Source organism: Choristoneura fumiferana, chromosome 17, assembly GCF_025370935.1.
Source record: "Choristoneura fumiferana chromosome 17, NRCan_CFum_1, whole genome shotgun sequence".
In the NCBI taxonomy this organism is placed as follows: domain Eukaryota; kingdom Metazoa; phylum Arthropoda; class Insecta; order Lepidoptera; family Tortricidae; genus Choristoneura; species Choristoneura fumiferana.
In genome coordinates this window covers 4,231,815-4,247,742 of record NC_133488.1, presented here as the reverse complement: position 1 = coordinate 4,247,742, position 15,928 = coordinate 4,231,815, and the positions used below count along the sequence as shown (strand labels likewise).

General features: G+C 38.6%; 1 protein-coding gene across 2 annotated transcripts in view; it reads right to left on the bottom strand.

Annotated features, from left to right (window-relative positions):
• Positions 1 to 15,928, bottom strand: part of Pkc53E (Protein C kinase 53E) — a 239,638-nt gene that overhangs the window by 142,602 nt on the left and 81,108 nt on the right. The gene's annotated exons all lie outside the window — the stretch shown is intronic.

Here is a 15,928-nt window from a genome sequence, read left to right as displayed (position 1 = left end):
CCAGGTGTTGATTCCAAGAGTTATGGAGGTACGGCAACAATGCCCGGAGAATATGGAGTATTGAATCGTGTGAGGTTCCCCATTCGCACTGGGCCTGGGCATTAAAAGGCCGTAACCGCTCAGTCATTTTGAGAGGATAGGCCCAGTTTTTTTTTTTCGATTTTAATTTTGGGCAACCCATGTGGCGAACAGCGGTTCTTAACCTTTTAGTCAGGAAGGACCATTTGACAAACTTTCTGTCTTGCCAGGAACCACCAACTGTTTGAAGGTAATATACGATAAAATTAAAATTGTAAAAGAACTAACGGTTGCGACCGCTACTTGACTGGCGCGTCGTTTTGTCAATTCGTTGTTGATGGTTTCGCGGACCACTTCGAGTTCTTCCAGGGACCAACCAGTGGTCCGCGGACCTCCGGTTAAGAACCACTGGGTTAGAATAACACATCTCCATTTCTTCCGTGGATGTCGTAAGAGGCGACTGAGGATATAGGTTAAGGTATACCGTAGGCGACAGGCTAGCAACCTGTCACTATTGTACCGTTTTTGTCAAACTTAAAACCTAAAATTGCTAAGTGGCTCCGAAGCGGTAACGTTTCGTGTGCTCTGCCTACCCCATTTGGGAATACAGGCGTGATATTTGTGTTTGTGTGTGTTCATTTGGGATTTTTTCAAAATGGGGCAGCAATGGGACTTGACTCGTTTAGTTAATTTTGTAATTAGATTGTATTTTAATTTCTTTCTGTTTTTAGGTTACCAATTGTCTAAATACCGCCCAAATGCGAGTTGGACTGCGCACCGAGGGTTCCGTACATCTCAAAAACCAAATTGACTAGGTCTAGGTAGTACCGCTGTTTTAAGTTCATAAAGTACAGCTGTAAACAATACAGTCGTTCTAGTTCTGCAATTTCGTAGTAGCCCCCCAGCATCATCTGTAAGGAGTAAGCTAAATGGGTTCATTACTTTCGGTCTTGCCTTATGGAAATAGGCATTCTTTGATTTCCCTGGGAAGTGGGGGGCTTAGGTAAGGGGGACTTAAGGAGGGGGCGAATTCTTTGGTAAGCACCGCGTCGTGTTAAATGGATTGGACAATTCGAACTGATTGGGAGTGTTTGTATTGAGCATAAATTGTTCTTGATTATAAATGGTGTTTTGAGAAGTAAATGTACTTAGTTATCTAGATATAACAGTAGTTTTATTGACTTTTAAATAATTTAATTATACTTATTCACATGCAGCTAGACTAAACCCTAAAGACTAAACCTGTACATAAAAAAAATGTTTCAAAATTAAGTTAGGATATTTTTGAAGTGGTTTTCTACATTGCGTTCTTAATAAATTTACCTTTCTAAAAATCTTCATCAATGGTCAAAAATAGGAAGTAAAGTAAACCTATTTCATGTTAGTTTAAGATAAAATCAGATTATCTTAATTTCCATGCCAACCACGCACAATGGTCTCCATGATAACGATACACTGCCCCATTATATCCACCTCGCTTTAACATGTAGTGATTTAGCATGTCCCTGTCTCTTTCGCACACATAAAGCCGCCCACACATCAGCAAGAACTCTATAACGAACGATTAAAGTACCACAAAGGGAAGAGGGTTCAAATGTCTCGTTAAGGACATCTTTGAAGATAACTTGTTTTTATTAGAATTAAACAAGAGTAGGGTTAGGTTATTCAAAATGTATGTTTCATGTCTTTATAATTAGTGGCGTTACCAGTGTTTCATAACTCTATACAAAAAAGTAGTTACCCGTACATTTGCGTAAATAAGTAATTTCACTGTAAATACTGTGGCGTTTGATGTGAGGCTTTGTAGAGTTAGCAATATCTTAATCAACATGTTCTGTTCATCTTTGTCCAGACCAGAAGGTAGAGCCACATTGTATTAGAACTAACTAGATTTTTTTTATGTAGCCTGTATTATGTCCCACTGCTGGGCAAAGGCCTCCCCTTTTCTCCGCCACTCTTCCCTGTCCTGGGCATGCACCTGCCAATCGAGCTGAAAAGCGCTCAGGTCGTCCCGCCATCTCCTCTAACTAGATAACTAAAAAAAAAAGTTTAGGTATAATCAAATAAAATAAATAATTAAATAAAACAGTTTTGCAGGGCTATGCACAAAAGCTCTGTGAAAACACGCCAAATATATTTTTTTTTACCGAAGTTTTGCCTTTGTGTAAAACTAAAAAAAGGCTGGCTCTCTATCCCGTAGAAATGCACCCGCATGATCAAGGAAACTGAATCTGCCTTCAAGTCTTTTATTTTCTCTTATTTCTCTATATGCGCGCTTGAGGCTTGCAATATTTCAAGTGTCTAACTATTATTAGTTATTACTATTATTAGATTATTCTAATAATAGTTTGGGTCTGTGCGTTTTCTGTCAGTTAGTCATTCAGTAATGTTAGTCTTTTATATACAACTCCAACCAACCTATCCAACTCGGATGAGCAGCGTTCGGGAAACTTCGTGATGTCTGCTGGTCAAATTTGTGGTTTGTGTAACTCCTAGTGAATAATAACTAAGTACTTGCATTATTACAAAAAGGTAACAAAATGTATCTGCATGCATTTGTGTTTAAAAGCAAATAAAATATTTGAATTTGAATTTGAAATATTCTGCAATGCCTGAAGACTAAAGTCTTGGACCAGCTGCACTTAAGTAGAATTTAATTGTGAATAAAATGACAATATTAAAACCGAAGATCGTGCACGAATTGGTTAGGTAACAAGATTTTGCTTATTTTATAATTTATTGCAGTTAGTTTACGTCACAGTACTGAATTGTCCTGTAGGTAGGCTGTTAAGGTCCTCGAATATCGAACTTAGGGCTTAAACAATGGACCTCCCACGCAGTTATTCGTTAGGCTACGGACACAGGAGAGGCGACAAACTCAGCGGGAATACTTCCCTAAACAACCAAAATGAAATGGCCCACCTACGTATATTTTGTTTAGAAACAGCTCAATCTATTTATCTCAATTTATTTTTGAATGAATATGATAAGGGGCAAATAATCACTGCCACCCACGAACACTCATAGCATAAGATGATTTACGGATGCTTAGCCGGTCCTTCGAGAATAGAGCAGGCTTGTTTCTTGAAGATCCCTATACTCCGTTTAATTGTAGGTTTGAATTAACGGTCAAATAGTAACACACGTTTCTCGGTATTTCGAACACAAATGGACTAAAAATACCTACGTGTACATTTATTAGCGGTATTATAGAAGTTAACACAGTTTTAAATAGTTTCGTTGTTTCATTTAAAAAAGTGTGCAAATTTTACCATTAAGTTTCAAATGTTAAAATAAATGGAGTATAAGTTGTACCGGTACGGAAATACCGGCACTGCAAGCTGATCCTATGTTCACCGTGCGGGGCAAAAGATACCGCCGTTTATAGCGTAAATATTAATATGCCTACAGTGCCCTTAGTGTAAATTTTCGGTTACAAAATACGTCTCGATCGCGTTCGCGTTAAAATCTCAGTTTGTATAGAAACACGAACATCGCAAACGATCCGCTAGAGGCGCTGTTCGTGTTTCCATGTAAATTGAGATTTTAACGCGAACGCGATCGAGACGTAATTTGTAACCGAAAACTTACACTAGGGGTCCAGTTTTTTACGGATTAACTGCATTACAGTATTTAAACATGAATTGTATAAATTTTTGACAGCTAAAGCCTATTATTCAATACGGTATTTGACTATTTTGTATATGTTTTATAAATTAAAGCTACACAATGCCTGTTATCGAATAGAAAAACAATTTTGAAGCTACCTTTACAAATAACAAAGTTATAAAGGTTTGAAATTCAAGATTAGACAGAGAAAGACATACTGGCATGTGACGTCACACGGCAGTACCGCCATACTTGCTGCATAGAGAAAAGCGTTTGAGAAAGAGAGGTGTATCGATGTTTCAAAAAATCAGTATAAATCCAATTTTCAACCGATTTCAGTTTTCTCTTCGCTAAACACTGTCTGTATATCTATATTTTCATAATAATATTAAGATATGGCAAATTCAGGAGTTGTCAAATACCGTATTCAAGAATATTTCAATGACAATAACATAAGCAGCTTGTGTATGCGATACACAACACTAGTTTTATATTTGCATGTCTGCGACAAATCATGTAATAGCTCCATAAACTTGTAACAACTATATATTTTGACGACCAGATGGCCTAGTGGTTAGAGAACCTGACTACGAAGCTTGAGGTCCCGGGTTCGATTCCCGTGTCGGGGCAGATATTTGTATGAAAAATACGAATGTTTGTTCTCGGGTCTTGGGTGTTTAATATGTATTTAAGTATGTATCTATCTATATAATTATATTCATCCGTTGCTTAGTACCCATAACACAAGCTTTGCTAAGCTTACTTTGGGACTAGGTCAATTGGTGTGAATTGTCCCGTGATATTTATATATTTTATTTATATATGTACTTACATTTAAGTCGTTTTTCTTTGAGTATTTGCGATAATTACTGCGACCGGCCCTCTTCGAAGGGACCAGACTGAAAACCAGCGCTGGGTAACATAAGCCGCCTGCTGAGATTGGGACCCATTGCCCTTACTATGCGAATTGTTATAATTTCCTAAGTTTAAGTATTCGTTGTAATGTCTAGGTTAATTTTGTGGCAATAAAGATGTTTATTATTATTATTACATACCATGTTTGAGCAAATAAATAACTGATTACTGAACCCTCGGCGTTCGAGTGCAACGCGCACTTGGCTGGTTTATTAAGTTTAAATCGCGCAAAAGCACTTATTAGTTCTGCCTGTGGCCTTACTCTTACAAAATTTGTGATGCCCGCAGAATCCCAGATGCGACGAACAATTGGTTCGTTAATTAGTTCTGAATTTTATACGAGGCACAAATTAGATTTCTGTAGATTTAAGCGAGGTCGCGAGGTACTCTAGTTTACGGCGTTTAGTTAAGGGCCAGTTAATATTGTTACGGCGTGTTAGCTTTGGCTTTAGTAATTTAGCATTTATGTTTCTGGTGAGCGCTAATTTGTGAATTGGGCCGATTCCTGATGTTTGGTAATAATATTAAACTAGTTAGCGTTTACTCAAGGCAACTGTGTTGTTATCTTTTAAACCCTTTCTGTGGGTATTATTCGCAGCAGTAGCAGTACCTTCGGCAGTATCTTTAGTGTAAATTGAGATAGATATATTTAGTGGAGCGTGGCAGTGGAGCGTGCAAAAAATATCTGACACGTCCTACCGGCCACAGACATAGAGTCGTAGCAGATATTTGTGCACTCTTTGTTGTGTCAGATATTGGTGCTGGTGACTGTACAGATTCGACAGTGGTATAAAGTATTATTAAGAAAAACACTTCGTTATTATTTTTTGTATATTTTAAGATCACGTTATTACATTGGCAGCTAGCATACCAGTCTTCTGTTTAACACCCTTGCGTCCGTTTCCTATTATTATTTTAAAATTAGAACTATGCTGCCAGCATCGCATCAACGGACACAAGAGGTTAGTACTAACGTGTAATAACGTGATCTTAAAATATACAAAAAATAATAACGAAGTGTTTTTCTTAATAAAATAGGGAAATATTAAGCTAGTGGACCGTCTGTCCACTACAGTATCAAGCAGCTACCCGTTTGGCGATACCTTCGAATAATAAGAATTATTATTCGCAGGGCGATAGAGCCGTGGTGGCCGAGTGGTTTGACCTATGTCCTCTCAAGCAGAGGATCGTGGGTTCAAACCCCGGCTCGCACCTCTGAGTTTTTCGAAATTCATGTGCGGAATTACATTTGAAAATTACCACGAGCTTTACGGTGAAGGAAAACATCGTGAGGAAACCTGCACACAAATCTGCGAAGCAATTCAACGGTGTGTGTGAAGTTCCCAATCCGCACTGGGCCTGCGTGGGAACTACTGCCCAAGCCCTCTCTTTACGAGAGGAGGCCTGTGCCCTGCAGTGGGACGTATATAGGCTGGGATGATGATTCGTAGGGCGATACTGTGTTTTTTTATCTGTTGTAGATGTGTAAGGAAAGAAGAAAGTAATTTTTTTTTTTTTTTTTTTTTTTTTTATTTATTTACAAGAAATAAAATAAAGTTCACAATAAGTAGCTTAGGAAGCGAACTTAAACCGAGCACGGTTTATCTGTCGCTGCATCGCTTAATACTAGACTACATTTAAATAAATAATTACCAGTGGGCATCGAGTTGTTATGGCCCCACGTCACCCTTAATACCTGTTTGCTGATTGCGTCTGCGAAGAATTCGTTATATCTAGCTAATTATTAAAAAGGACAGATTCTGAACAAACAGCACAACAGTACAAGATAGCAAGGCGGATGACTAAGTAAGCAGCTGTCACGAGATAGAACCATTCCTTTGCAGCTTAACTTTGTTTACAAATTGTCACCTGTCAATGTATCTGAATGTAAACTTTAATTGTGCATTAACGCATTCACTGCACCTGACTTGACTTGACTGACCACAGGTGCCACCGACGCACATGTGCGTTCAAAATGTATGAATAATTATTATGACAGCGGCACTGGGGGGAAGTTCTAAAAAGGTATATATGCGTCGGCGGCAGTGAATGCGTTAATTATATCACGAAACTCGCTTGGATGTGGCGATATATAAGTAGATAATGAGCTTGACTCGGAAAATTGGCTTTAAAAATTTATTAGAGAAGTTTGAAAACATCCCACACCCCCGTTTCAGCGGTACTCAAGTTTAGTACTTAATTTTTAACACAATCATTTGTAGTATGTTGTAGTAGAATTTTTTCCGTTTTCGTCACGTGAACAACGACTAAAAATGATAATGAATGACTAGAAACGTAATAAAGTTACTACAAATGTAATGAACGCTACTAGAAACGAAATAAAGTTCCTATAAACGAAATAAACAACATTACAAACAAAATAAAGTTCCTACAAACGAATTAAAAGCTTCTAGAAACAAAATAAAGTTACTACAAACTAAAAGAAGGCTATTTTGAACATGAAACTACCGTGAGACTCACTCATATTAAATATAATTGACCCGGGTAACCCGAGTTTAGCCCGACATGTTGTGTGGGTCGCGCGAGCAGAGCAGCGGCGCGCAGTGCGCGTGTTGTAGCAGCCGCCGATTCGCGTTGCTCCGAAGAGAAAGGGCTACGGATAAGCGGGCTAAATTCGGGCTAAACTCGATTTAAGACGTGAGTTATCCGGGTCCATATATTTAATATAAACGAATGCAAACTACAAATGAAAAAAAGTCACTTAGATACTACAAACAAAATGAAACAAACGACGATAAAATTATTGTAGTTAACTAAAATCCCATGGTCTCAAGAGCATTCAATCTCGCCAGTCCAATCCATTAAAGCACCGTTCGGTTGATTCAATAGCACGTCGGCGGTGGATGAGGGATCGCCGCTGACGGCCCGTTTTTGATAAATGGTGCAACTGCTGGGGAGTGATATCAATGAGGCTTTTAAGCTACATTTAGACGGTGCATTACAATATTTTTACCTTGTTTCTTGTGACAGCCGTGCACCACAAGCTAGGCCTATGCGAGCGTATACAAACGAAATAAACCCTATACTGATGATGATGATCCGACCGATTTCGGCCATGGCGACCACCTCGACTCCTAGTTAGTTATTTGGCGCTCTAAGATGGCTTACATAGCCTATCTTAGCTGTGAACGTACGTCCGCATTGTCGGCACGTTTAAGCACACCGTACCACGTAATTATAATAAATGGCAGCAACACACGAGATATATAGATACTAGATTTTCTTTAAAGGTCGCAACAGACCAGTGACTCTCCTTGAGTGGGTGGTACTCATGAGCGATGGTGATCGTTCCCCATCAGTGGCCCGCATGCATATTTGCCTCCTTCTCATAATAAAAAAAACAAATAAAGTTACTACGTACAAGTGAAAGAGTGTAGGTTAGGTACCTATGTTCAGCAGAAACCACCCCTCGTGTTCCACTTTTTGAACTAATGGCTCTGTGAGCTGTCAAACTCGCGCAATGGCTGAAAAGTGTCATCTTTAAAAATATTAAAATTTCCTTAAAGTGAATCACCAATAAACGCATATAAATAAAACTATTGACCTCAACGAAATGCAGTTATGTTTCTTTTTTTAAGTATTTATCTATGTTTATGTTTATCCGTTGTCTAGTGTCCATAGTACAAGCTTTGATTCATTTTTGGACTAGGTCAATTGGTGTCAAGTTTCCCATGATATTTATTTATATTAATTATTATTTTTAAAAATAAAAAGAATATTTAGCGAGCAACAGGATTCAAGGCAATTTGCCTCCAAATCCCATCAATATTTTCCACCTTTCATATATAAGACGAGATGATTGTCGATGCCTACAGGGTCACGACCTTTTCTCTCCCGCTCACGCTTGGCAACAAGCCATAAAACATCAGCAGTAAGTAACTGGTGACCCAAGTAAGTGGATTCCCGGCTTGGGAAGCCCTACGGCCTCCGAGACCTTAATACCTTCGATTGGCGTACAGCTGCTATGCCATGTCTGCTGTGTTTCTAAATTTAAACATGGCTGTGCACTTGCACGAGTACCATACCTATAATATAAGGCAATTTTTCATGCAATTACAAATAAGGTAGGTAATTTCATAACCGCCTGCCTCTTCCAATAATACTTTATACGAGTTGGTTAAATAATCTGAAATATTTTAACGACAGAACTAGTTAATAACGATAGTCTGTCTTTACGATTTAAGCCCCCCTGACTCCCCCCCTCCGCATGGAAAACAAACAAAATTGAATCAGTAGAAATCTATGTCTAAGGGCTCTTACACATAAACAATATCTTATCGTGTTTATGTGTAAGAGCCCTAATAGGCCAGTGGTGTCCTAAAAATTCAAATTAGTCCGAGTTCGAATGTGTAACGTCGACTTATAAATACCTACCTTATACGGACACGTTACTACACACAACAAGTTAGTTATTTACTTAAGTTTTACACGTACGTCCAAAAAAATCTATATATTAGACATACATTCAGGGTATACAATAGGCGGTCTTATCGCTTAAAAGCCCACGGTTAAACAATAAGAGACGGTTAAAGGTTGTTGATCATTATTCAATTGTTTCTTTTTTTAATATCAAACGGGACAATCAGCGCCAAACATCACAGAGATATTATAAAAACCATTTTGGTCCGCCTGCTGAGCCGCGTTCCGGACCAATGGGCCGCATCAAAGCGACACATATAGCGCGTACCTATTTATATGGAGTGACGTCACTAGGGTTTAGGGTATCTGCGAGAGCTTGTGATGAGTATCTTTGAGGGTTTGTAGTGAGCAGCTAACTCCACTTTGTTCGAAGACATTTTTGTCTCAATAAATAGAGACAAAAATGACTTCATGTTGATGACCGACACAAATTTGTGTCTCTACACACAGCGTCCACTTTTTATACAAAAACGTGTGGTTTGGTTATACAAAAAATACAGGCTTTATAAAGTACTAAAAAATTAGGTGCCAGTTTTTTACATTTGATAGTACTCGACTCTTGGAACACATTTTAAGTATACAACGTTACATAATGTCGCATGCACCCACAAATGTGCGCTTAAACAGTCACTTGGTGGCTTGAGGGCACCGGAGAACGGTCCGACGATGACGAAACAGACCGAGAAGATTTGCGCCAGACCCGAAGGTATAGGGGTCAAGAGGAGAAGCCTTTGCCCAGCAGTGGGACTTACCAGGCTTTATTTTATGAATTAAATTCGGGTTTTGTTCCGTGTACCTTGACTTTACCGAAAAGTACAGTAAACTAAAATTAGTAATGCCCGCGATAGTCTAAAATATTGCGTTACCTAGGCTAAAGTTAAAAAAATACAACATTAAAAAGGGCATTTTGTAATTTCATTTTTTTTTTGGTGGCTGTTTGTTGGCGCTTTGAAGTAACTTGGTGGGCACACGTAGTGTACTCAAACAAACAATACACAGTGAAACGGAACGCACCTTCTTAGTCCTCACACTTGACCGTCTTAGATAAATAGGTGCTTAAAATTCAATCGTCGATTCCTTAACAAAGCGAGATCCCAATGAAAGTTCAACTACCCCATTGTGCAAGAAGGGTGTAAAAGAGCCCTCACTTTCCAGAATGAGCGGATCCATCTGAATATTCCTCAAACATAGGTAAATAGGGATGTAACTTGGGCCTGGGAATTACATATTGTTTTTTTTTTTACTTTAAATGACGACTGCGACATAATTTTTTTTGAGAATTTCCATAGTAATTTAGTATTTAAAAAAAAGCGATAAGGCCCCCTTACGCTAATTTTTTTTTCTTTTAAGTTTTCTGTACTGCTTACAATATTGTCGTGCTCAATAAGGAGTCAACGTATTGTATTGCGTTGTAAACTTCCATTCGGACTTCCATTCGGCTGCCAGATCTACACCCAGACAGTGCCGAACTCTCACCGGCTAAAGAACCTGAAGGGTCCCCTCAAACGTTAAAGTAGCATTCCGTTACTGGCATGGCAATTCTTAGTTTTAAATATTTAATGCCTGATTATAGGATAAAGGAAAAACAGTAGGCAGAAGGCTCTCCAAAGCTGTCTAAATAATTATAAAAATTGGTTTGGATTTAGGGGCAACACAAGGGAATTAGGCCAAATTAAAATTGTATCTGAATTAAGCAGTCCGTAAAAAATGCTACGGTAACTTTTACGGAATTAATTTTTTCGAGATACATGATAGATAAATGGACTTATCCCGAAAAATTGAATTCCAGGAGGGGTTTGGCGGATGACTATGTTGTTGGAGCTAAAGAGAAAAGATATACAACATATTACAAGATGGGATTGACTATTTGTATTGTAATAGAAAAATTTTAATACAAAAGTAGGCAATTTTATGTTTAAAGACGTTATATTTTTTTATGGAAACACATTTTTTTTATAACACAAAGCGAATCTATAAGTGTTCCATTGTTACCAACTGGGGGAACCCTAGGAAACTAAAAAGAAACCACTTTGATTTTTTAAGTTTCGGCCAAATCTGTCGATACCAATAACCGGTTTCTATCCTCGCATCCCTGAGCCAGTAAAATATTCAGATCGGCATTCGTGCTCACACAATCTCGCTCCACAATGGACATTGCACAATAGATGATCTAGTCCTGTTGTGCCTTGCTTTAACAGATTTGCGTTTGCATAACACGGGTTCAAAACAAATGACATCACATTCAAAAGAATAGTTTGAATGAAGATAAGCTTTTGTTTAAATTAACTGAAACAGTTATTTTTCTCACCCGTGACCTTATGATAGCTACTCGTAAGTCATGCACAAATTAATGTATATTCTTACAAGGTGGAAGTATAGGAAGTGCATAAACGCTACGAATAAATAATAAATCAGGAAGCGCAACTCAGAACAAATTCCACACAAAAAGTGGCTAAACCAAAACGACTTATGATTCAAATGCGAATCATTTTCGAGGTTGCAAATAGACGTGCTTGTTGATTGGTTAAAATTCAGAAACAAAGCAGGGATTGGTTTGCGCGCGTGTTGCAAGGTCAGATGCACGACAAATGACGCGCAGAACACGGTTTTTCAGCCCCGCCTACTAGGACACGCATAGCCATTTTTTACAATTCCTGACTTATTATTTATTCGTAGCAAAAACGTAACCATCATAAGGTAGGGTGAGCAAATTTTTTTAGCTCGTTGATATGCACATCTGCAAAGTAACGCCTGATTCAATAAATTATTTTTGTTTAAAATTTCATTTTTATTATATTAAGCTTTTTTGCTGACTGTACTTGCATTGTCATCCAAATGCATTTCCGTGCCACAAGTCGATCCCATTAACCGATGAGAAGTTCCGTCTTTCGTCTGCGGAGACGATTCTAGCCGGATCACCAGAATATCACCAACAGATTAATGTACTCGTATTGCTACCGGTGTTGTAACTATTGCAATTCCGGGATTCTACAATATTTCCCTGGGAATTCCCAAAATTTATATCGTGGTCTTCATTGAGGTTGTGTTAAGAACAACTGTCCAAAGTTTGAAGACTCTAAGCCCAGCGGTAGCATTTTCAAATTTTTATCCCAATCCCGTTTTTATCGGGATAAAAGTAGCCTATGTGTTATTTCAGGCGTCCAGCTACCTAAATACCAAATTTCATGACTCTAAGCCCAGCGCTTGTTATTTTGAGATTTAATCCCTATCCCGTGGGAATATCGGGATTAAAAGAAACCTATATGTTATTCCAGACGTCCAACTATCTACGTACCAAATTTCATCTAAATGCGTCCATCCGTTTTAGCGTGAAGGATTAACAAAACACACACACACACACACACACACATATGTTGCTAATAATAATAATAATAATTATTATTATTATTATTATTATTACACACACACACACATATGTTGCTAATAATAATAATAATAATAATTATTATTATTATTATATTATTATTATTATTATTACACACACACACACACACACACACACACATATGTTGCTAATAGCTACACAGTTGCCATTACGGGCTCTTTTCCCTGAAAATAAAAAAATAGTTTTTTATTTTATATATTACTAGCCGTTACCCGCGATTCCGTCCGCGTAGAATTCAGTTATCGCTATCCCGCGGGAACTATGCAATTTTCCGGGATAAAAACTATCCTAATTCCGGGGCTCAAATTATCTGTATACTGAATTTCATCTATCAGTTCAGCGGTTTAGAAAGAAAAAAAGAAAATAATTTATTTATAACATTAGTGACACATTACACAGGTTAGTAAAAATATATAAGAAGTGTTGCCGTTATAAAAAGGTCCCGGCTCAACATATCGTTTAGACGTTATGAAGTAACAAACAAACCAACAAATATACAACCAAACAAACAAACGGACTTACAAACTTTCGCATGCATAAGATTAGTGGGATAGTGGGATTGAATTCGCACTTGATTGAGATATTCTTTTCCTATTTAATTAACATAGGTATAATAATATTTTTTTTAATTATAATTTGTTTTTTTTTTTCACCTACTACGAATGGGAGAGGATCGGGCTGCCAAATGAGCGTACGTGGGACGACCGGCTGGTCGCCGCCCGGTTGGGCGACCCAGGTACCGCTGGGAGGACAGTGTCCAGGCGGATCTGCGACGTCTCCAAGTCGACGACTGGCAAGAGGCTGCGCACGATAGGGACAGATGGCGTGCTCTCGTTTCGGAGGCCAAGACTCTCTTTGGGTCCCTGAGCCAAATTAGTTAGTAGTTAGTTAGTTTTTTTTTTCATTATCAGCAACATAGACAAGCCCTTGTAAGTTATAATTTAACTTGTGAAACGATGTCAGGTTTACGAAGCCCTTTACAAGCATTATCATCACCATTACATAACTTTTGTTACCCATTAAAACGCCCCCTCCATTTGTTCCTAAAACTCTAACGGCTCCGCCACGACTACATGCGACCGCGACAAGCGCTTTCTCTGTTCATTGCATCGATTCTATGAACTAGCTAGCTTTTACACGCGGCTTCGCACGTGTAAACCAGGTTTCACTACTGTTTCGCAACTAACGTTTGGCAACCTGATTAATTTCGCAACTGTTTAATATTTCTGAAACTGTAAATATTTCGGGATGTTTATAAAACTAACCTAACCTCACCAAGGGTTCTACACAATGGCCCTGTAATAAATCCTGAAATATTTACAGTGTTGGAGTTTGCGAAATGAATCCGGTTGCCAAACGTTAGTTGCGAAATGAACGGATAGTGTAAACCAGTCTAGTAGCTAAATTGAATACCCGAACTTTAGAAACTCCGAAATTCCCGATGGATTTCCAATAATGGATTTCAATAATGTCGCACAAAAAACAATCGCGCCAAAATTCATGTCTCTAATTTAATCTGTTGAATCTTTGGATTTTATCCCAATCCCGCCGATCGCAATAAGGCAATAACACATACATAGGTTAACTTACTATTCCGATATTCCCACGGACTCGAAATAAAAGCTCGAAATTTCAACCGCGTGATTTAGAGTCATCAAATTTGGCACGTTCGTTTCTGTAAAGTCAATAAAGTCCGCGATGCAACTTTTGGCAATTCCCACGAGAATTTAGTAAAATCCCGATATTACAAGTCAACTTCTAATGGATTACGAGTGCGAAGCCGCGGTTAAAATCTAGATAAATCGCTCGCCGCGCCGCTGGTCGCGCGTAGTCGTAACCGCCCCGAAAAGAGGATACTTACGCGATAATTTTAGCACCTTCGAAAGTTACTTGAAATTAATTTTAATTCTATGAAGTATTTAGGTAAGAGGTCATCGTCTCATCTCGACCCATATACGTTCACTACTGGCCACAGGCCTCCTCTCGTAATGAAAGGGCTTGTGACATAATTCCCACGCGAGCCCAGTGCAGATTGGCAACTTCACACAAACCATTGAATTGCTTCCCAGCGGAGCACAGGTTTCCTCACGATGTTTTCCTTTCTCCGTAAAGCTCTAAATAAATTTCAAATATGACATGAATTTCGAAAACACAAACTTGCAAGCCCGGATTAGATAGAGTGCCTTGTTTGAGAGGCCATAGGTCAAACTACTAAGCCACCACAGCTATACAGCCGTGATTATCTATACACAAAGATGTATCTTGTTCTCTCTCTCTCTCTGTCTCAGTTCTTACAAATCCCTTATGTATCGAAACTCTTTCATTCCGGTCTTGCAAAACACTAAAGCGCTCATGCACTAAAACTGATAACTCGGCAATCCAATATTTACTGCCGGCACTAGTCGTTTGTTTCCCTTGCTTTGGAACTATAAAGCGATATCGTCTTTGTTGCTGTCTATGCCCGGCTCCTTCCTTTGTTAGGCGAATGAGTGAGACAGCTTGCCGCGAGCATAAGTGTTAACGAGTGATGTACCGGGTATCCGTATCCGCGGATACCTGATGCTATAAAGATCCGAATCCGAACAGTTACTTTTTAGTGGATTTTGTAAAGAGGGACATTCCATGACATGGGGCACACCCACGGTCCAGGGTTAAAATAATTACTTCGTTAAGCCTAGATTAGGGTTGACAGTTTCATACATTTAGACAATACTTAACCCTGAGTTAACAGTTAACTCGGGCGCTAAAAGTTGACTCTGGTTCCCGCAAGCCCGCCTAATATTTTAGATAGATAAAAATATAAATAATTAAAATTCGTTTAAATTAATTTAACCCAGTGTTGCCTGGAGAAACTTTACATTTTCCCGTCTTTCCGGGATCTAAACTAGCATATATTAATCTGTTATAGTGTGGTTAAATAATTATTGAAAACTGTTCAGCAGTTCTAGAGATTATCCACTTACAGACAAGCAAATACATTTCACCTCTTTATCACGAAATGATCCCAACAAACTGCCTGGCGAACAGTGCTGATCTTTCTTTGGGACCTTTTAATTTGAAACTAAATATCCGTGTCCGTATCCCCAATCGCCATCCGTATCCGTATCCAGTACATCACTACCGTGGACGCATTTGTATCTCTCGCACGTAGGGTCGGGATAGTTTTATGTGCGGTATGGGATTTATTGTGGATATGACTAACATAGGTTCCTCCCATGAACTAGGCGAGGGAAATATCGATGGAAATCCTACTAATTGATCGAGCGAGGGCGTAGTATCTCCATTACAGCATAAGGAAAAATGTTTTCGTATATCGTATTCCGATTGTTTCGATACATGTTATGCATAGGTATAGGTACGAGTATGCATCAATATTAACGAATGACGAGAGAAATGACGACTAATATATATGTCTCGACTAATTAACTCCACAAAAACATTTCATGTTAAATGTTGCACTGTCAAAAAGTAATCAGATCTCTTGTAGAGCCAAGTTTCTAACCCTACGTGCCCAGCTCTAAATCTATAAAACCTTGTGCA